Source organism: Oncorhynchus keta, chromosome 10, assembly GCF_023373465.1.
Source record: "Oncorhynchus keta strain PuntledgeMale-10-30-2019 chromosome 10, Oket_V2, whole genome shotgun sequence".
Lineage (NCBI taxonomy): Eukaryota > Metazoa > Chordata > Actinopteri > Salmoniformes > Salmonidae > Oncorhynchus > Oncorhynchus keta.
This window is the reverse complement of record NC_068430.1, coordinates 77,923,279-77,933,531: the sequence shown is the minus strand read 5'-3', so window position 1 is coordinate 77,933,531 and position 10,253 is coordinate 77,923,279. Positions and strand designations below refer to the sequence as shown.

Genomic DNA, 10,253 nt, shown 5'->3' with positions numbered 1-10,253 from the left:
TATCTCATCTCTCTCCATCTATTTCAAATGTCCCCCCTCCCCCTGTAGGTATTGAGTGGTTCGGTCCAACTATGACACGTTGACCCTGAAGCTGCAGGATGGTCTGGACTCCAGTTTGAGAGATACTCTGAACAACAGGAGGCTGCCTTCTTTAAAGAACTGGTGAGAGGAACAGAATAAGCACACACAGTACCAAGGACATGGTACATGTATTGGTAAAGTTTGTTGTCTCACTCATAGTCCTGCACAATTAGTTGAATTCACATCAAATTGGCAAAATATTGACATATTTTTGAAACGCCACTGTAAGCGTCAGTTTTGTCGTCTCCCTGACCTCTTGTGACTGCTTCCCTCACACCAAGCCCCGCCCCCCTGTCAATCAAGCATCACAGTTCTTCCTCGCTGTCGGGTTCACTATTAGTTTGCTGTTCTGTCGGGTTCACTATTGGTTGCTGTTCTGTCAGTTTTGCTGTTCTGTCGGGTTCACTATTAGTTTGTTCTGTCGGGTTCACTATTAGTTTTGCTGTTCTGTCAGGTTCACTATTAGTTTGCTGTTCTGTGGGTTCACTATTAGTTTGCTGTTCTGTGGGTTCACTATTAGTTTGCTGTTCTGTCGGGTTCACTATTAGTTTGCTGTTCTGTCAGGTTCACTATTATTTTTGCTGTTCTGTCGGGTTCACTATTAGTTTTGCTGTTCTGTCAGGTTCACTATTAGTTTGCTGTTCTGTCAGGTTCACTATTATTTTGCTGTTCTGTCAGGTTCACTATTAGTTTGCTGTTCTGTCAGGTTCTATTGGTTTGCTGTTCTGCGGGTTCACTATTAGTTTGCTGTTCTGTCAGGTTTCACTATTGTTTGCTGTTCTGTCAGGTTCACTATTTTTGCTGTTCTGTCAGGTTCACTATTAGTTTGCTGTTCTGTCGGGTTCACTATTGGTTTGCTGTTCTGTCAGGTTCACTATTAGTTTGCTGTTCTGTCAGGTTCACTATTAGTTTGCTGTTCTGTCAGGTTCACCTATTAGTTTGCTGTTCTGTCAGGTTCACTGTGGTTTTGCTGTTCTGCCAGGTTCACTATTAGTTTGCTGTTCTGTGTTCTGTCTGTTCTGTCGGGTTCACTATTATTTTGCTGTTCTGTCGGGTTCACTATTAGTTTTGCTGTTCTGTCAGGTTCACTATTGGTTGCTGTTCTGTCAGGTTCACTATTAGTTTGCTGTTCTGTCAGGTTCACTATTAGTTTGCTGTTCTGTCGGGTTCACTATTAGTTTGCTGTTCTATTATTCACTATAGTTTGCTGTTCTGTCAGGTTCACTATTGGTTGCTGTTCTGTCAGGTTCACTATTGGGCAGATTGGTTCACAATTACTGTTCTGTCAGGTTCACTATTAGTTTGCTGTTCTGTCTTCACTTTTCTGTTCTTAATTCACTAATCATTTGCTGTTCTCTAGGATTTCATTGGTTGCTGTTCTGTCAGGTTCTATTAGTTTGCTGTTCTGTCAGGTTCACTAATAGTTTGCTCTTCTGTCAGGTTCACTATTAGTTTGCTGTTCTGTCAGGTTCTATTAGTTTGCTGTTCTGTCGGGTTCACTATTGGTTGCTGTTCTGTCGGGTTCACTATTGGTTGCTGTTCTGTCGGGTTCACTATTTATTTGCTGTTCTGTCAGGTTCACTATTAGTTTTGCTGTTCTGTCAGGTTCACTATTAGTTTGCTGTTCTGTCAGGTTCACTATTAGTTTTGCTGTTCTATCGGGTTTACTATTGGTTGCTGTTCTATATTCACTATAGTTGCTGTTCTATTCACTATAGTTTGCCATTCTGTCAGGTTCACTATTAGTTTGCTGCTTCTGTCAGGTTTCAATATTATTTTGCTGTTCTGTCAGGTTCACTATTAGTTTGCTGTTCTGTCAGGTTCACTATTGGTTGCTGTTCTGTGGGTTCACTATTAGTTTGCTGTTCTGTCAGGTTCACTATTGGTTTGCTGTTCTGTCAGGTTCACTATTGGTTTGCTGTTCTGTCAGGTTCACTATTAGTTTGCTGTTCTGTCAGGTTCACTATTAGTTTGCTGTTCTGTCAGGTTCACTATTAGTTTGCTGTTCTGTCAGGTCAGATCAGGCAGATTGTTCCAAACTAGAACGATGCTGCTTTCCACTTTTCTTCTTAATTCTAATCATTCTATTTCTAGGATTTCAAGTGTTTTTGATCTTTATTAAACGTCAAATCCACAATTATTTTGTTGCCCGTATCATGCAGCCCCACTCACTCTCCCCTCTAAGTCTCTCTCTCTCTCTCTCTCTCCTCTGTCTCTCTCTCTCTGTCTCTCTCTCTCCCCCTCTCTCTCTCCCCCTCTCTCTCTCCTCTCTCTCTCTCTCTCTCTCTCTCTCTCTCTCTCTCCTCTCTCTCTCCCCCTCTCTCTCTCTCTCCCTCCCTGTCTCTCTCTCTCCTCTCTCTCTCCCCCTCTATCCCTCCCCCTCTCTCCTCCCCTCTCTCTCTCTCTCTCTAATAATAATCTGTAATCTCTCCCCCTCTCTCTCTCTCTCTTCTCTCTCTCTCTCCCCCTCTCTCTCTCTCTCCCTCTCTCTCTCCCTCTCTCTCTCCTCCTCTCTCCCTCCCCCTCTCTCCCTCCCCCTCTCTCTCTCTCTCCCCCCTCTCTCTAGGTTCGCTCCATCAGTCTGAATGTGAGGGGAAGAATGTGTCTCTGAACACACTGAGTCAGGACCTCCTGCTCAAGAGTTCTCCACCATCTCCTGAGAGACACATGTATATTCCTCATCCCCCCTGACCTATCTGACTACACACACACTCCTCTATCTGACTACACACACACACCCCTCCCTCCTCACCCATCCACACACCCCCCTCTCAAAGAGTTCTCCAGCATCTCCGGAGAGGGAGGGGCACACATCTCTCCTCCTCTGACTCACCTCTCTCTCTCCCCACCTGCCCTACAGACACCACTCCTCCTCTGACTCACCTCTCTCTCTCCCCACCTCTCCTACACACACCACTCCTCCTCTGACTCACCTCTCTCTCTCTCTTCACCTGCCCTACACACCCACTCCTCCTCTGACTCACCTCTCTCTCTCCCCCACCTGCCTACACACACCACTCCCCCACTGCCTCACCTCTCTCTCTCCCCCACCTGCCCTACACACCACTCCTCCTCTGACTCCTCTCTCTCTCTCCCCACCTGTCCTACACACACCACTCCTCCTCTGACTCACCTCTCTCTCTCCCCACCTGCCCTACACACACCCTCCTCCTCTGACTCACCTCTCTCTCCCCACCTGCCCTACACACACCACTCCTCCTCTGACTCACCTCTCTCTCTCCCCCACCTGCCCTACACACCACCCTCCTCCACCACTCCTCCTCTGACTCACCCACTCTCTCTCTCCCCACCTGCCCTACACCACTCCTCTCCCCACCTGACCACACCACCTCTACTGCCCCCACCACCTCTCCCACCCCATGTTTGAGGAAACGATGCCAACTCCTCCAGATAGGGACGGACACACGGCCAACTGATCCCCACCACACAGCATACTACTCTGGGGTTGATCTGGCTGACTGGTGGGGTTTGTCTGGAAGTCTGTACTATAGGCCATGTGTGAGTGGTTTCAGTCTAAAGAGATGTGTGTGTGTGAGCGCTATTACTACATTGTGTTTGTGTGTGTATATTGGCAGGACTGTTACCAGACTGATCCATGCAAATATCCAATCTCCTTCCCAAATTGCACCCTATTCCCTATATAGTGTAGTACGTCTGGTAGTGCACTATAACGTTTGTTAGTGCACTATATAGGGAATAGGGTGCCGTTGTGGAAGGCTGTAACATTGTAACTCCTGTTGTTAAACTGATCATTGGATTGATTGAATGATTTTCTTCTTTGTTTTGTTGTTGAAAAAAACAACCTTTTAGTTCTAAAAATGTACGTTTGGTTGTTTGTTTTCTCTGCTCTGTTGGTTGGCCTTCGTTACTAGGCAACCGATCCATCCATGTCGTTTGACATGAGCAGAGCGATCGAGACAACCTGAGTTTGATGAATCAGGCGTGGAATTGATTTTTCTCTCCGGATTCAGAAAAAATAAGAAAATGAAAGAAATACAGACAAAAACAAGCAAAAGTGTTTCCTGTTTCCTGTTTCCTGGTGACTGAATGTTTATATGGGAGCTAAAACCTGTTTTTTTTCTTCACGTTTTGAATACATCCTATTTTTCTCTTTTTATCTTGAGAATACATCCCTAACCTCATACGACCATCCTGATATCACACGCTTACAATCTGTTTTGCAACACGGATGACATGAAGAGAGCCCAACTGAGATCAGCGGTCAGGATGGTCGTATGAGGCTACATTCACACAGCCGATGAGGACAGTATGGCAGACATTTTGAGAAGAGGCTACATACGTAGGCTACGTTTACAAGCTAGCTGTATTCTCAACCGTGGTGACGTCCAGCATTAACAGACTCATGGAGCCGGGGTGAAGATTCCCCTAAATGCTGATCCTGGGGCAGCTTAGCATTTTCCCCAATAACGGTTAAGATTATGATTGGGGGAGGGCAATCTGATCCTAGATCTGTACCTAGGGGAAACTTCACCCCGGGCGCTAGTTGTTCTATGAGGTCACAAAAGCTGTTTTCAGGTAACGTTGCACAACATTTGTGATCTTGAACAAAGCGCTGCACAAGAGATTTCTCTGAGGACCTCGTATTGAAGATGGATAAACAAACAAATTATGCAGCGCTCTCCTTTCTCTCTCTCTTTGACGGTAGGATTCTCTCTCTCTATTTGACGGTAGGATTCTCTCTCTCTATTTGACGGTAGGATTCTCTCTCTCTATTTGACGGTAGGATTCTCTCTCTCTATTTGACGGTAGGATTCTCTCTCTCTTTTGGTAGGACTCTCTCTCTCTATTTGTGGTAGGATTCTCTCTCTCTATTTGACGTTAGGATTCTCTCTCTCTATTTGACGGTAGGATTCTCTCTCTATTTGACGGTAGGATTCTCTCTCTATTTGACGGTAGGATTCTCTCTCTCTATTTGACGGTGGGATTCTCTCTCTCTGTTTGTGGTAGAATTCTCTCTCTCTAGATTTGTGGTAGGATTCTCTCTCTCTATTTGATGGTAGGATTCTCTCTCTCTATTTGTGGGTAGGATTCTCTCTCTATTTGATGGTAGGATTCTCTCTCTCTATTTGACGGTAGGATTCTCTCTCTCTATTTGACGGTAGGATTCTCTCTCTATTTGACGGTAGGATTCTCTCTCTCTATTTGACGGTAGGATTCTCTCTCTATTTGACGGGTAGGATTCTCTCTCTATTTGACGGTAGGATTCTCTCTCTATTTGACGGTAGGATTCTCTCTCTCTGTTTGACGGTAGGATTCTCTCTCTCTATTTGACGGTAGGATTCTCTCTCTCTATTTGACGGTAGGATTCTCTCTCTCTATTTGACGGTAGGATTCTCTCTCTCTATTTGACGGTAGGATTCTCTCTCTATTTGACGGTAGGATTCTCTCTCTCTATTTGACGGTGGATTCTCTCTATTTGACGGTAGGATTCTCTCTCTTTTGACGGTAGGATTCTCTCTCTCTATTTGACGGTGGGATTCTCTCTCTCTATTTGATGGTAGGATTCTCTCTCTCTATTTGACGGTAGGATTCTCTCTCTCTATTTGACGGTAGGATTCTCTCTCTCTATTTGACGGTGGGATTCTCTCTCTATTTGACGGTAGGATTCTCTCTCTATTTTGGATTCTCTCTCTATTTGGGTAGGATTCTCTCTCTCTATTTGACGGTAGGATTCTCTCTATTTGACGGTAGGATTCTCTCTCTCTATTTGACGGTAGGATTCTCTCTGTTTGACGGTAGGATTCTCTCTCTCTATTTGATGGTAGGATTCTCTCTCTCTATTTGACGGTGGGATTCTCTCTCTCTATTTGACGGTATGATTCTCTCTCTCTATTTGACGGTAGGATTCTCTCTATTTGATGGTAGGATTCTCTCTCTCTCTATTTGACGGTAGGATTCTCTCTCTCTATTTGATGGTAGGATTCTCTCTCTCTATTTGACGGTAGGATTCTCTCTATTTGACGGTAGGATTCTCTCTCTCTCTATTTGACGGTAGGATTCTCTCTATTTGACGGTAGGATTCTCTCTCTCTATTTGATGGTAGGATTCTCTCTCTTTTGTGATTGGGATTCTCTCTCGATTTGACGGTAGGATTCTCTCTCTATTTGACGGTAGGATTCTCTCTCTCTATTTGACGGTAGGATTCTCTCTCTATTTGACGGTAGGATTCTCTCTCTATTTGACGGTAGGATTCTCTCTCTATTTGATGGTAGGATTCTCTCTCTATTTGACGGTAGGATTCTCTCTCTATTTGACGGTAGGATTCTCTCTCTATTTGACGGTAGGATTCTCTCTCTATTTGACGGTAGGATTCTCTCTATTTGAGGTAGGATCTCTCTCTCTATTTGACGGTGGGATTCTCTCTCTCTATTTGACGGTAGGATTCTCTCTCTTTTGACGGTAGGATTCTCTCTCTCTATTTGACGGTAGGATTCTCTCTAGGAGGATTCTCTCTCTCTATTTGATGGTAGGATTCTCTCTCTATTTGACGGTAGGATTCTCTCTATTTGACGGTATGATTCTCTCTCTCTTTGACGGTAGGATTCTCTCTCTCTATTTGACGGTAGGATTCTCTCTCTCTATTTGACGGTAGGATTCTCTCTATTTGACGGTAGGATTCTCTCTCTCTATTTGACGGTGGGATTCTCTCTCTATTTGACGGTAGGATTCTCTCTCTCTATTTGACGGTAGGATTCTCTCTCTATTTGACGGTAGGATTCTCTCTCTCTATTTGACGGTAGGATTCTCTCTCTATTTGACGGTAGGATTCTCTCTCTATTTGACGGTAGGATTCTCTCTCTCTATTTGACGGTAGGATTCTCTCTCTCTATTTGACGGTAGGATTCTCTCTCTCTATTTGACGGTAGGATTCTCTCTCTATTTGACGGTAGGATTCTCTCTCTCTATTTGACGGTAGGATTCTCTCTCTCTATTTGACGGTAGGATTCTCTCTCTCTTTGACGGTAGGATTCTCTCTCTATTTGACGGTAGGATTCTCTCTCTCTATTTGACGGTAGGATTCTCTCTCTCTATTTGACGGTAGGATTCTCTCTCTCTATTTGACGGTAGGATTCTCTCTCTCTATTTGTGGTAGGATTCTCTCTCTCTATTTGACGGTAGGATTCTCTCTCTCTATTTGACGGTAGGATTCTCTCTCTCTATTTGACGGTAGGATTCTCTCTCTATTTGACGGTAGGATTCTCTCTCTATTTGACGGTAGGATTCTCTCTCTCTATTTGACGGTAGGATTCTCTCTCTCTATTTGACGGTAGGATTCTCTCTCTCTATTTGACGGTAGGATTCTCTCTCTCTATTTGATGGTAGGATTCTCTCTCTATTTGACGGTAGGATTCTCTCTCTCTATTTGACGGTAGGATTCTCTCTCTATTTGACGGTAGGTTTCTCTCTCTATTTGACGGTAGGATTCTCTCTCTATTTGACGGTAGGATTCTCTCTCTATTTGACGGTAGGATTCTCTCTCTATTTGACGGTAGGATTCTCTCTCTATTTGACGGTAGGATTCTCTCTCTCTATTTTGACGGTAGGATTCTCTCTCTATTTGACGGTAGGATTCTCTCTCTCTATTTGACGGTAGGATTCTCTCTATTTGTGTTGTGGTAGGATTCTCTCTCTCTATTTGACGGTAGGATTCTCTCTCTATTTGACGGTAGGATTCTCTCTCTATTTGACGGTAGGATTCTCTCTCTCTTTGACGGTGGGATTCTCTCTCTCTATTTGACGGTAGGATTCTCTCTATTTGACGGTAGGATTCTCTCTCTCTATTTGACGGTAGGATTCTCTCTCTATTTGACGGTAGGATTCTCTCTCTCTATTTGACGGTAGGATTTCTCTCTATTTGACGGTAGGATTCTCTCTCTCTATTTGACGGTAGGATTCTCTCTCTATTTGACGGTAGGATTCTCTCTCTCTATTTGACGGTGGGATTCTCTCTCTATTTGTGGTAGGATTCTCTCTCTATTTGACGGTAGGATTCTCTCTCTCTATTTGATGGTAGGATTCTCTCTCTATTTGACGGTAGGATTCTCTCTCTATTTGACGGTAGGATTCTCTCTCTCTATTTGACGGTAGGATTCTCTCTCTCTATTTGACGGTAGGATTCTCTCCCTATTTGACGGTAGGATTCTCTCTCTATTTGACGGTAGGATTCTCTCTCTATTTGACGGTAGGATTCTCTCTCTATTTGACGGTAGGATTCTCTCTCTCTTTGACGGTAGGATTCTCTCTCTCTATTTGACGGTAGGATTCTCTCTATTTGACGGTAGGATTCTCTCTCTCTATTTGACGGTAGGATTCTCTCTCTCTATTTGACGGTAGGATTCTCTCTCTCTATTTGACGGTAGGATTCTCTCTCTCTATTTGACGGTAGGATTCTCTCTCTCTATTTGACGGTAGGATTCTCTCTCTATTTGACGGTAGGATTCTCTCTATTTGACGGTAGGATTCTCTCTCTTCCTCTAACTCCTCGTAGCTAGTAGTGTTATTTGTCTGTTTGTCTTTTAAAATAAAAGTTTGTTTCCTACTCCTCACTTCCTTTGGCGTCCCTGCTTTGTTAAGGACAAGACAGACCGCTCGGACCAATGCTACAAATAACCTCTGTCCTCAGAACGTTGACTGTTTTATGTTCTGTTCATTTCCCCATGATTTTCCGTGTTAAATCGTCACTGTTCGTCGACACCCAGCAGGTGAACTACTGCCAACGGTCCTTATGGTCTGTTATCTACTGCCAACGGTCCTTATGGTCTGTTATCTACTGCCAACGGTCCTTATGGTCTGTTATCTACTGCCAACGGTCCTTATGGTCTGTTATCTACTGCCAACGGTCCTTATGGTCTGTTATCTACTGCCAACGGTCCTTATGGTCTGTTATCTACTGCCAACGGTCCTTATGGTCTGTTATCTACTGCCAACGGTCCTTATGGTCTGTTTTCTACTGCCAACGGTCCTTATGGTCTGTTATCACAGCCAACGGTCCTTATGGTCTGTTATCACAGCCAACGGTCCTTATGGTCTGTTATCTACTGCCAACGGTCCTTATGGTCTGTTATCTACTGCCAACGGTCCTTATGGTCTGTTATCTACTGCCAACGGTCCTTATGGTCTGTTATCTACTGCCAACGGTCCTTATGGTCTGTTATCTACTGCCAACGGTCCTTATGGTCTGTTATCTACTGCCAACGGTCCTTATGGTCTGTTATCTACTGCCAACGGTCCTTATGGTCTGTTATCTACTGCCAACGGTCCTTATGGTCTGTTATCTACTGCCAACGGTCCTTATGGTCTGTTATCTACTGCCAACGGTCCTTATGGTCTGTTATCTACTGCCAACGGTCCTTATGGTCTGTTATCACAGCCAACGGTCCTTATGGTCTGTTATCTACTGCCAACGGTCCTTATGGTCTGTTATCTACTGCCAACGGTCCTTATGGTCTGTTATCTACTGCCAGCGGTCCTTATGGTCTGATATCTACCTGCCAACGGTCCTTATGGTCTGTTATCTACTGCCAACGGTCCTTATGGTCTGTTATCTACTGCCAACGGTCCTTATGGTCTGTTATCTACTGCCAACGGTCCTTATGTTCTGTTATCTACTGCCAACGGTCCTTATGGTCTGTTATCTACTGCCAACGGTCCTTATGGTCTGTTATCTACTGCCAACGGTCCTTATGGTCTGTTATCTACTGCCAACGGTCCTTATGGTCTGTTATCTACTGCCAACAGTCCTTATGGTCTGTTATCTACTGCCAACGGTCCTTATGGTCTGTTATCTACTGCCAACGGTCCTTATGGTCTGTTATCTACCTTAGCGGTCTTATGGTCTGTTATCTACTGCCAACGGTCCTTATGGTCTGTTATCTACCCAACGGTCCTTATGGTCTGTTATCTACTGCCAACGGTCCTTATGGTCTGTTATCTACTGCCAACGGTCCTTATGGTCTGTTATCTACTGCCAACGGTCCTTATGGTCTGTTATCTACTGCCAACGGTCCTTATGGTCTGTTATCTACTGCCAACGGTCCTTATGGTCTGTTATCACAGCCAACGGTCCTTATGGTCTGTTATCACAGCCAACGGTCCTTATGGTCTGTTATCTACTGCCAACGGTCCTTATG

The 10,253-nt window shown here is 44.5% G+C and overlaps 1 long non-coding RNA gene across 2 annotated transcripts in view; it reads right to left on the bottom strand.

Annotated features, from left to right (window-relative positions):
• The window catches only part of LOC127932427 (uncharacterized), a 29,675-nt gene extending 26,358 nt beyond the window's left edge, over positions 1-3,317 (bottom strand). The window contains exons 1-3 of one of the 2 annotated variants that reach the window (XR_008145249.1): positions 3,278-3,317; positions 3,181-3,230; positions 2,831-2,980 (exon numbers count right to left, since the gene is read on the bottom strand). This is a non-coding gene — a long non-coding RNA (uncharacterized LOC127932427). Of the gene's footprint in view, positions 1-2,830; positions 2,981-3,180; positions 3,231-3,277 lie in introns of those variants that run through there. The other variant, XR_008145246.1, reaches the window with a different exon arrangement.
• Positions 3,318-10,253: the final 6,936 nt, after the last annotated feature.